Source organism: Aquila chrysaetos, chromosome 8, assembly GCF_900496995.4.
Source record: "Aquila chrysaetos chrysaetos chromosome 8, bAquChr1.4, whole genome shotgun sequence".
Classification (NCBI taxonomy): Eukaryota; Metazoa; Chordata; class Aves; order Accipitriformes; family Accipitridae; genus Aquila; species Aquila chrysaetos.
This window is the reverse complement of record NC_044011.1, coordinates 10005281-10017397: the sequence shown is the minus strand read 5'-3', so window position 1 is coordinate 10017397 and position 12117 is coordinate 10005281. Positions and strand designations below refer to the sequence as shown.

At 37.3% G+C, this 12117-nt stretch overlaps 1 protein-coding gene across 1 annotated transcript in view; it reads right to left on the bottom strand.

The window, feature by feature from the left end:
* PRKN (parkin RBR E3 ubiquitin protein ligase) overlaps positions 1-12117 on the bottom strand; it is an 800965-nt gene that overhangs the window by 419148 nt on the left and 369700 nt on the right. The window lies entirely within an intron of this gene.

Genomic DNA, 12117 nt, shown 5'->3' with positions numbered 1-12117 from the left:
ATAGGTCTTAGTTACTAACATTATAAATCAGGTCCTCTGCATTACCTTCTCTTGCAGATTCTTTGATCAACTTTTCCATAACATAACCTGACTGCATCTAAAAGTTCACTCTTGGGATCATGGTTTGACAAGATACTTAACCTAATTTACACGAAAGCAATTTAAATATCCCATTATCATTGTTTTTCCTACACTTTCAAGCTTTTGATTTTCCCCAGCATGTCAGATTTGCTATCATCATCTGGTCAAGTGGCTATTAATGAAAGTCTTGTATTTTTTCCCTTTTCAGGCCTTGAATTTCCCTCCATGAGGATAGCATGTAACTCACTGACTTATTAAAGACAAATAAGACTAGCAAGTTAACATTTCCTTAACATCTATCCCTCTTCCTTCATATTCAAATTTCTTAGCATATCTTTATTAGAACATTTATTTTTCAACTTTAGAGGAATTCAGTAGGTTAGTATTTCTTTGGATAATCCTTACATAATTTACACTCAGGAAGAGGATACAAGAAAGAAAGCATGAGAAATAGGAAGCAAGGTTGCTTTATAAAATTTGGGGGCAGGGAGGGGATGGGGACAGGAGGGAACACTCATAAAAAACCATCCTAAAAAAACCCAAATGCACCCAACAAGATCCACCCAAACCCCAAGCACAACCACTTTTTTCCTGGTCCTGAAAATGACATCAACAGTAAATCTTCCTGTTACTTCATCCTTGCATGATTAATATGAGATTCTCAAAGTTAATGATGCTATGCCAGTATACACACAAAAATAGTCACAGGATTGCTACAGACTAAGATAATTTAAAACAGTCTTGTAGAAGCAGTTCCACAGGTATATGTTATCAACTCTGGTACTAATTATCTTGATTTCATAAGAAGAAAATATTTCAAGTTAAACTTTTTAGAGTAATTAATCCTTTAACTTCACTGAAGTTATTTCAGGAGAAAGGTTCCCATGTATTCAATAGTTTGCAGGTCTAGGTCCATAATCACAAAAATGTAAGAAGGCATAGTAATTCTTAAGCAAGAAAGAAAACATGCATAGGAATATTTATAAGGTTGAGTGAGATTCTAGAAAAGTGCATATTTAAAATGGATTTGAAACAGTGTCACTATGTTGATTATGCCACAGTCTTACAGTAGTTGAGAAACAAGCAGCTGATTTGCAAAATGTAGCCAAGAAAGCATTCCTAAAGAAACCAGAACAGAAAGGAATTGATGCAATATTGAGTACTGTTGGAATTCAGCTACTACAACTAGCACTGGATCAGGTCCTAATATGTTTAATATGGCAATATCTTTTTATTTATTAATAACAACAACAGTAGTATGAATTTTGTGGTCACCTCTTAAGGTCTTATCTATGAGGGAAAGCTAGCATTCTATATGGCATGGTGTGAATTTACAGTGCTCTCACTCTCTGCAATAATTTCCTCACAACATTTCTCACACATACAAGAGTACTTTTCACATGAAGCAGCTCTCTGAAATAAGAGTATGTTATCTTCCACTTAAGGCCTGCTAAAAGCATACACACAGGGAACTAGTAGCACAATACACACTATCAGCAACTACTCAGATGTTCACTCGCACTGTAGCTAAAAACTTCCTATTTTTTCCTTCATAAAAACCCCACCCTATCCAAAACTTCTTTACATTAACTCTTATGATGGGCATAAAACCTATAAGAAAGACAGATGCATTTAACTCTTTTGATAACATTGACCAGACCCAGCTTTAAGTCAACAGCATTTTCTCTTTGTTCTAGCAAGAGTCAGATAGATTTGCTAAGGGACAAATTAATCCAGGAGGAAAAATCCAAGATGGACTGGGAAGTATCTTGGGTTTGTGCCTGTCTGGCAGTGAGGAGTGTGTGTGTGTGTGGGGAAAGTAACAAAAAATAAAACCCAAACAAACAAAAAATCCTATAAAATTCTATGCCTTATTTTCAAATTTGTAAGAAAGGGGAAAACTCCTTTCCCACATCTGTGCTTGGCATTCTTCAGGGTTGTATTTTATTATTAATGATAATGTAATACACTTCTAAAAGATTTAGTGTCCTTAAGAATTTTAGTTTTCTACCTTCAAAAAAAAAAAAAGCAAAAGAGACATTTGACCTTGAAAAACACTGTGTATTCAAAATGTTAACGTTTCTTTAGCAACAGCACTACTAAATGTCATTGCTATAATTGCATCAAAATAAAATTAGGAATTCTGGCGAGATAGACACTTTGAAATGTAATTTTTGTATCATTCTTTCTTGAGTCTAAGAAAAGCCTGTCAAACTGCAGGCCAGCCAATCACTTGTGGTGTTGTAACACTGCACACTGTAGTCTTTGTAATTATTAGTTTGCACTAATCAAGAACACACTGTGAGAAGAACAAAGCCTTCTGATTGCAAGATTAATGCAACTGCCCCTCTTGTATGCAGCCAAATGGCTCACAGAGAAAGCTATGCATTAAAATGGATGTATCGGAGAAGACTTTTCCAGTGTATAAATAGGAAAATGACAGACTAAAGAAAGAAATAGAGAGAACACCAGTATATCACCGAATACAAAAACTCACATCAAACGTAGTTGAGTATTTCCCAAATAATCAGGTATGGTAATTTTTATGCTTTGGGTGTATGGTAGTTGTTCCTTCCCTTTTTGAGGGGGAAGACAGAAGAAAAAAAACAAGTCAGGAAATGGCACATTAAATTTGAACTGAAGCTCCTATGCAGCATATGAAGAACAGGGAGGATTAAGGTGTTTTTTTCAATGTAGGAGGGAAGTACTAGAAACCCATGTACATTCCACCAGTATATTGTACTGCTGCCCAGTACAGGGGACAGCACACTCTCCACACACTTTCCATCCAGTAGCCAAGATCTGATTTTGTAGTGTAGAACCAAAACTGAATTTTGGTCCACAACCACTTAAAGAAAAAAAAAAAATCTCTGAGAACAGAAACACTATCTAGAGATCTCAGATGACAAATTATTCAAAATGCAGTTGCTGACAGAACTGTTGACCTGTGAAGTCAGGGAAAGGTCAGAAGCAGAGGTCAGCAATAGAAACCAGTGATTCATCAAAGACTGAATCATTTAAAAGGCTGGAAACTATCCATGTATTCAATGCTTTTTATTTTCCCTGCTTTATATTCTCCCCCAGTGAACAATATGCAGCAGAATATCATTAAAACACATCTTTGTACCTGCTAATATCTACATGAGAGACATAAATCATTAAAATGTTGAGCAAATGACCCAACCAAGGGACAAGTATTAATGCAGAAGGATTTTTAAAATAATGTAAGAAATAATTGCAGGTACTTGAGAGGGTTTAAAAAAATCAGCATACAAGCCAGTGAAAAAATGCTAAATCTAATGCAAACTATGTGAGCACTCAGACTCCTCTGCAAAATGATGGCTATTGACCTGACTACATGAGTATTTGAAGAGCTATCCATTGTATGGTGCCACCCTCAGCATGATTTTAGTACCTTGAGGCAATAAGACAAAAAAGATCACCAAAATGCTAGGATTACTTAATAAAAATTGATTTCCTTTTTGCCACTCTGTAACAGGGGTATCCACACCAAGCTGCCACAATTCACTGCTTCCAGTGCCAGTACAGACAGCTCTGTCCCCCAGACACAGTAAGAACCAAGATGTATTCTGATGGTAAACATACATATGCAAACACAGCTTAACACAGGTGATGAATATTACATGAACAGCAATAGATCCCACCTACTGTCACAAACCTAACCCATCTTAGCAGAGATGGTACAATCTTTTTGCTGCCATTTTCTTCTACTCTTCTCAATGTAAGTTGGATCTTGCTTTCACAATACCAGCACCTCAGCCTAGAAAAATAATTTTAAGGGAATGCACATTTTCCTACAACGGCATAGACATTTTTACTAAATCATCAGAGCTGCTTCCCTCAGCACCACCTGACTAAAGCTTGTCTGCTTCTCTAAAATCTAGCACCTTCCAAGACTTTTATTCTTATTATGCTACCTCTATAATATTTCAGAGCAAGTGACTTGCAAGACAACTACACGTAGTCAGATCCTGGAGGGTCCTGAACATCTCAGAACAGAAGGGTAAGGCTGAAGAAGGGTCAGCAGGTGATAAGTGCCCAAGGAACTGGGCAAAGTCTAGAGTCTATGAAAAGGAAGAAAGAATAGGGCTTTTTCTTGGATAGACAAACTGGTATTGATTAAGCCTGATGTTACTATTGGTAAGCCAGTGCATTCATACTTTTACTCAGCATCCCTAACCCAGAACATGATTTGCTCTTCACATTCCACACTTGTCATTAGAGTGGCATTGCTGAATGCTAGATAATTTCTTCTGAGCATAGTATGGATATAACACATTTAAATAAAAGCTTCCATCCTATTTTATTAGTGCAGTAATGGAGATTAAAAATTAAGACTTTAGATGCACTGATCCACGTTTTGTAAGTTCTTAACAGGCTTAATTTAAGAGAGCAATCTGATCATATTTTGAAGCACTTACTAAGAAAAATCTAGCTATTACAGGAGTGATACTCAATTAGACTCAGCAAAAAAGGTTCATATGGCATGTTTCTAATAGCAAAGAGATTGGAGATCTCATTTCAATTCAGAAGAAATTAATCTATTTGAATCACAACATTCATATAAAGCTCCATGTTTATTTCAGCATTCTTCACCTGGAAAATTATTAATACAACTATACTATGTTTATTAAATAAGACACATGCTACATTTCTACTGAATGCTCAGATATCTAGACATCATTATTTTGTTCCTAAGTAAAACTCTACAAACAGGAATATCCAGTTTAGCACAAAATGCATTCCTCCAAATTCCCAAAGCACAGCCTAACAGCATCCACCACCAGAGAAATTAAAAACGAAGTTTGTAGAAGAGATTACTAGTGATTTAGCCAGGAAGTGCTTGCTAGCCTTTTACAGATGTTCTATTTACAATACTTGAAAATTTATTACATTAGATAATCTATTGGAGGCAAAAACTGCCAGACTGGCAACCTTTATAACCAAAATCCTCTGCTTAGCCACAAAGCTTATCACAAAGGCAGAGGTAGTTAAAGCCTACCCACAGTTTACAGACCTACAAAAGCCACTTCTAGCAGCAAGAGAGTAATTTTTGTTCCAAAACTATTTATTTTTGACATTTCTGCCAAGAGTGATGCCAACTGACTAGGACAGGGTGATAGGATACGTGGATGTAGGAGGCAACCTGTAATTTATTTAATCACACAGGAGAGTTGTTCTCTCCTACACCCCACATTTTAATAAATGCTACTGTGAATGACGTGACTCTGCATGTCATACCAGAGTAGCAGTGAGAGTGTCTCCTACAGCACACTTCACTGCAGGTAAAACTAACCAATTTACCATAGACTGACTTTGACATGGAATCTCCCATACAGCAGGGAGTACAGTATAGAAAAGACTACTAAATTAGTCTTGGGGCTACTTTTAAAGGGGTTTGTGGAATAGGAATGGGAGGACTGGAGTTAAGTACTTAGCCTACACAGCACATTAAAGAATCCATCAGAAGAAACCTTTTGGTTATTATTGACTTTGGTCATTAGAGAAATCAATAAAGCACATGGATAGCTTTATTCATACGAGAAATAATACTGAAATAGAGTTAATAACATGTTTCAAGTCTTTGTGGGATTGAACCTACTGGTTTGATTTATAGTGGTATCTTAGAGATGAAATTCTCCTTTCAGAGTGCCCAGCCTAATTAGTAAATTGACAGTTTTATGTCAATAGTTGTAACTCTTCCAAAATGAAGTAGCTGACAATTTGCTGAACCACTCATAGTTGTGCAATTAGGAAGACTTCCTGCATGCTAGTTATTTCAAATCAAAGATCAGAGAAACACACCTGTAACTGAAAATGCAGGTAAGTATAGTAAAAATAATTTCCATCATGTTATTTTATTGATCATTACTTTTTCTTTCTTATCATAGGTATCTTTGTTTAAAAAAAACCAAAAACAAACACCAAAAGAAAACCTATTAATAAGATGTTTTTAATAACTTCTGGTCTTTCTTTTCTTTCATATTGTATTACAAGACATGGATTTGCAATAGTAATCCCATTGACCCCAACTAAATAATGAGCGTTTATACAAAGACACCCAAGATAAAGGTCTCCAGAGCCAGGTCTTCATCAGTAATATTTTACAACGTGCATTGTGTTGCCAGCATGAACAATTTTTATATTAGCAAAAAACTGATTCATAATGTGCTTTTGGACAGTTACTTCGGTGGGGCCTCTCCACCAAAAAGGAGCAAAAAGAGAATGAAAAAAATTCAAATACAACTGCAGCTGAGAAACTGAACTGAAAAAGTCCTGCTGTTGCTTGACTGCTTGAGAGGAATGTCATTAAACATTTTTTGGGGCTGTGGGGGGGTGTGAGGGTGGAGGGCAGGAGGAGAGAGAGAACTGTGAAAGAAGTAGTTGTAGAGTCTCCTAAAACAGCCAACCAAATGCCATTCAAATAATGTCAGACTAATGATTTCTAATCTATAAATGCAAAAATATATTATTCTTTCTCTGGATGACTTTAAATGCTTTTTCAAGATTGAAAGAAAACAGAACTGGAGAAAATATCTGTAATTCTCTAGATGTGCCATGTATCTACTGTGCCCACTGAAATTATAGCATTCAAAAAAACCCGATCCACAGTTACAAGTGTTAACACCAGCAAATCCCATTGAGGTCAGTATATCCAGGAACAGAATTAAATAAATAAATAAACACATAAATAAATAAATAAATAAATAAAAAGAGACCCTCAGGCTTCAGTTGCTGTTACTGCTGTGGTGACTTTTTAGGGGTCTTCCTGAAGGGAAGCGGGCAGATCACCACGAGCCCAAGGAGCTCACAGAAGAGAGAAATCAAAACCTCAAAGGCACATCCCTCTTCTGGGCCGAGCTAAGCACACCCCAACAGAAGTGAGAATATTCACGGTTGTTTGAGCTACAATTCTCTACATTAAAATTATTCATCCATGTTTTAAGGGCTTTTGGCTGAAATCAGAAAGTGCACAGGCTATTTTCAAAGTCTACCCAAAATACCGCTTCTGTTCCTATCCTTTCCACCCCCAGTCACGGTTACAAGCTGTAAACTGACCAAATATGAATTAAAACTTAATTTGTACCTCAGCTTTTTTAAAATGGCAGCTGTCCGCAGCGCATGGACACTGTGCCACAGGACTTTCAGGGCTGGGAGGAGCAGCCCCAAGGAGGCCCTCCTTCCCCAGGCACTGCCAGGGCCAGGGCCACCCGAGGCAGCCTCCCCCCAAGAGCCCCACCACAGCTCCATGCAGGGCAAAAGGGGGCTGCTGAGGCCTGTTCAGTGCCCTCAGGGCCCTGACAGACTTGGCACAAGTAAAAAAAAAAAAGTAATTAGCATAAGGATAAACTATCCCTTAACCACACAAGAGGTCAACCCCTTCCAGTCAGAGAGCTCCAGGGAAATGTCAGCCATTCAGACGTGAAGCACCTTCAGGATCTCGTAGCCAGTCCTCATGTCTTTCACCTCTCCATAACTGGGTGGTAGGGTTCAAATTCATTAAACATATTTGACATTTGGTATGAAAACGTGCTGGTGATTCTGTAACTCACAATAGGGATTTTGATGAACTTTTCCTTCCTTAAGGTGAATCTTTCAGAACAGGGTAGGTGGCAGACATACTTTCTGTGTGAAGGGGTTTGTGTTTTTTTTTCCCCCGTTACAGCTATAATTTCATGTTGAACATGAAACAACTTAATCTAAGTTTTGTCACAGAGAAACATTTAAGCAACTTCATACCTTTTAGGCAGAGAAGATCTGGCCAATCTCGCAATTCAAATGAATCATAACCTATGTCTGCACGGGAAATATATGAACTAAATGAAGTAGTACACAAAAATACAAAATCTAAAATAAGCCAATATACACGCCAAGGACAACAATTAGCATTTTCCTAATAATGTTAATTAGACACCTTGTAATTCAAATTAACTTGAGTTGTAGTTAAACAAAGGTAAGAAACCAAAGATGTAAAATGAAAATAATCCAAGCCTCATGAACATTCCACAGTAATAATTTAATTCAGGTGCGATAATTGCATGTCACATCATTCCATTTTAAATATTTTTCTTTGACAAGGATTTTAAAACATCTTTTGACAGAAAGATGAAGCTAGAGCATTCCCGTTATAGACAATACCTGGAAAAGCCATCAGCTCATCAATTCACTTTCATAAGTCACCATTAGACAATGTGTCCAGAGACAACGTTAGATCAACTACTCAGGCTGTGGTAGATCCATATGGCAAGGATACTACCCTTAGCTACATGTTCCTGCTATTCCCTTTCCCTCTCTGAGTTATCATTTACTGCGCCCTTATTTCCACTGTTTTTACTTTGTCCAAAGGGTCTGTCTCCCATTCCTGTGGAAAGACCCACGCTTTGAGGATACTAGATAAAAAAATAAAAATAGAATCCATTCCACATTTTTACCAAGAATAAATTTCTCAACTAATCAACACAAAGGCCTAAAGCAAAAAGGCCACTAGTAAGTGACTAACTTCATAAGGTGTTCGAGCAATTTTTTCAGTTACTGCAGTTATATAAAACTGTAAAATCAAGATTACACACTACAGTATCTGAAGAAAATAGATTGCTATATAGTCCATTTTTGATTTTACACATAATCAGAAACCCTGAAAGACAAAACCATACCAATTTCAGCAACAATATTCCTATGTTCCAAAAGGAAAAGTAATAGGATAAAGACATTTTTTTTTTCAAAATACAACAACTAAATAACATTGCCATCTTTGCTACTTTTTCCGAGTGTTACAATTGTTGTAAACGTTACATACCCACCACAGCATTCACAGCTGAGTGCATCTTTATTTTAGTTATTCAGAAATACAGGCAACCCTGCATCAGGTGGATTGTTCGGATTCATTCAAGATTAATTTAAGGTCATGTTGCAAGCATGGTGTTTTTAGGATTTGGTTTGGTTTGTTCTCCCTGAACACAATCCTACTAATACACAAAAAAGAAATGAAAAGATGATTCTTTAAGCATTTTACACAAGCACATAACTAGTGTTAAAGAATTAAGGCTGTGCCAGGCAGGTCAATGAAAGCTTTATGAGAGATCCCATCCATCACACAGAACCCCCGGCTGGTAGGCAGACATCTGAGCATGCAAATGCCAGTGAGAGCAGCTAGTATGACAGCCTGGGAAGAAATTAAGAAAAAGTAGGAAAAGGGACCAAAACACTAAAAAATAAATGTACGCAGGAAATAAAGACAAGGGAGCATTCACCCCTGTGAAATAAAACTGCTGCTCCAGTGTTGCATGATAGATAGCACAGGACCCCTTCTCACAGCAGAAAATCCCTTAGCTAAGAACCCGTTTTGGACTGTGGTACCTGAATTTTCTCTGAATCTTATGGGCTATGCTAAATCCCTTGAAGTATACAAGCATTAATTTAAAAAAAAACCTGCCTGTAGCTATCCCCAGTAAATTCTAGAAGTCTAACCTCTAGAAATCTGACATAAGAGCAAAGTTCAGGATTCTGCCTTTGCCATCAAGGTACTACATATACAGGGAGGAGTTGATCCAAAACAGTCGCTGAATCACAGAGTGGTTTGGGTTGGAAGGGACCTTTAAAGGTCACCTAGTCCAACCCCCCTGCAATGAACAGGGACATCTTCAACTAGATCAGGTTGCTTGGAACCCCATCCAGCCTGACCTCATATATTTCCAGGGGTGGGGCATCTACCACCCCTCTGGGCAACACGTGCCAGTGTTTCACCACCCTCATCATAAAAAATTTCTTCCTTATATCTAGTCTAGATCTACCCTCATTTAGTTTAAAACCATTACCCCTTGTCCTATCGCAACAGGCCCTGCTAGAAAGTTTGTCCCCATCTTTCTTATAAGCCCCCTTTAAGTACCAGAAGGCTGCAATAAGGTCTCCCCAGAGCCTTCTCTTCTCTGGGCTGAAAAACACCAACTCTCTCAGCCTGTCCTCGTAGGAGAGGTGTTCCATCCCTCTGATCATTTTTGTGGCATAACATGATTTAATAACACAGAGGTATATTGCTATAATCAAGTATAAAATTCCCAGGCTTTTTCTTCTCCTACAGCAGTGCTTTAAAGACTGCAGCTCAGCCTTTTTTTTTTTTTTTTTTATCTCCATCTCTCTCTTTCTCTGTGCATGAATCTTGAATTGTTTTGAATTATTCTTGAATTATTCTCTACATATTGGCACAACTGGAAAATGCCTCAAGTCAATCGCTATGGTTTTCAGCTAAATCACAGAAAAGGTGAACCAGGTCAGGCTAAAGGGGCATTTGAACCCAACTCTCCCATTTTCTGACAGAAGGTCTTGAGAAGGCCCCCGAATAAAGGTAAGAGGTGACCCCACCACCTGAATTTTGTAGCAACGCAATCTTGTTTGTGCATACAAGGTGATCTCTGTGAATGTCTTACTGTAACAGGCTTTGAAGAAGATTAAGTTAGCGAAATGCCTTGTTTCTTTATACCTGCTCTGAGTCATTCATTTAATTCTAGGAGCTGATTTGCTTAAACAACAGGAATTTTAGGCATAAGCATTGAATTTCCCTGTGCTCCAGTGTTCTGAAAAGACAGACCCCCACAAATTTTAAAAGGCAACTGAGAAAGGCATCACTTGGATAACTCTACTCTGCACCTGCCCTGTTTCAGGCTCATCAGTGCATTCCTAGATTTAGCTTTTGGTTTCCTTCCACATAGTAGAGCGAGATACTCTCTGGTATAAAGCGTGTAACTCTCTAGTCACGGATGGTATGTTTGAAGTCATTTCACAAGCATCAGAATGTACAGAAATAGGTTACTTTAAAAAGTGACTGCTATCAAGACATTTTGAAATGCATAATTCAGGATTGATCATCTAGAAGCTACATAATACATTTAATTTCATGGCAAACTTCAGATTTCCACTAAATTCTGAACAGTAAAAGATTTTAGTTCTGTAGACATGATATCTGTTTCATTTATGGAGGTTATGACTTGCATTCAAATTACTGAATCCATTTCAGGCTAAGACCACTTGTAAACCCAGTATGCTAACCATTTCTTAGTTTTAGAAAAGAGTAGGCCCTCAGATATAAAATCAGGGTACTTCTACATTGGCTTGACAGTCATTGCAAACTAATCTGCATTTCCACAGTCTTTATTACATTTTATTCTGAAGACAGTTTCCTTTTCTTTTATTGCAATCTCTTTTAGTATCTGTTTCTTTTGTCACAGGGAAAGACAACAGATATATTATTTAAATGTTTGGCATTTTGTAATGCCAAACTAACATTCTAACCATCACTATGATGTTTTCCATGCTTATAGCTCAGTGTAAACCATGACTACAAATAAAATTGAGGTGATTAACTAGAATTAATATTACGACTAATTCACAGTTCAGTGCCTATAGTAGTGGCTTAATCAGTACTTTTTATTTATTTATCATCATCAGGCTTAGCTATAACAAATTTAGTTATAATAATGAAAAGGATCTAGAACTGGCACTATAATCAGAACATAGATGTGCAGTACAGCACACTATATATTAATAAACAAGAATGTGCAAAACTTCCTCGAACACACGCGTTAGCCCAACCATTCAATTCTACACAACTGCTCTTTATAACTGCGTTCCACCATTCCAGGTCTTATACATTTCTCCAAGACTCAGTTTCTATATTAGGTACAAGTTGTTGTTCTTCATTGTTATTTCATGCTCCTTATTTCAAGTTTTGGTCTGCTCTAGTCTGAACAGACACTACATCTGCAGAGCAACTAATAGCCCCAAAATGCAACTCTCTAAACAAGAAAATTATAATTTGAGGTAATAGCTTCTCTTCGCAAAGATAAAGCGCATGTAATCCTATCACCTCAATAGAGTGCAGACTGTAGTCAAGAAAATGTAGTGGAGTATCTCCTTGTTGCAAAAATTGATACCAGATACTACACAGTGAACACCTCTGATGAAAACCTAAAGGTTTGAATACACTCAATCCTTCCTGGATGAGAGGAAAACTAAGTAATT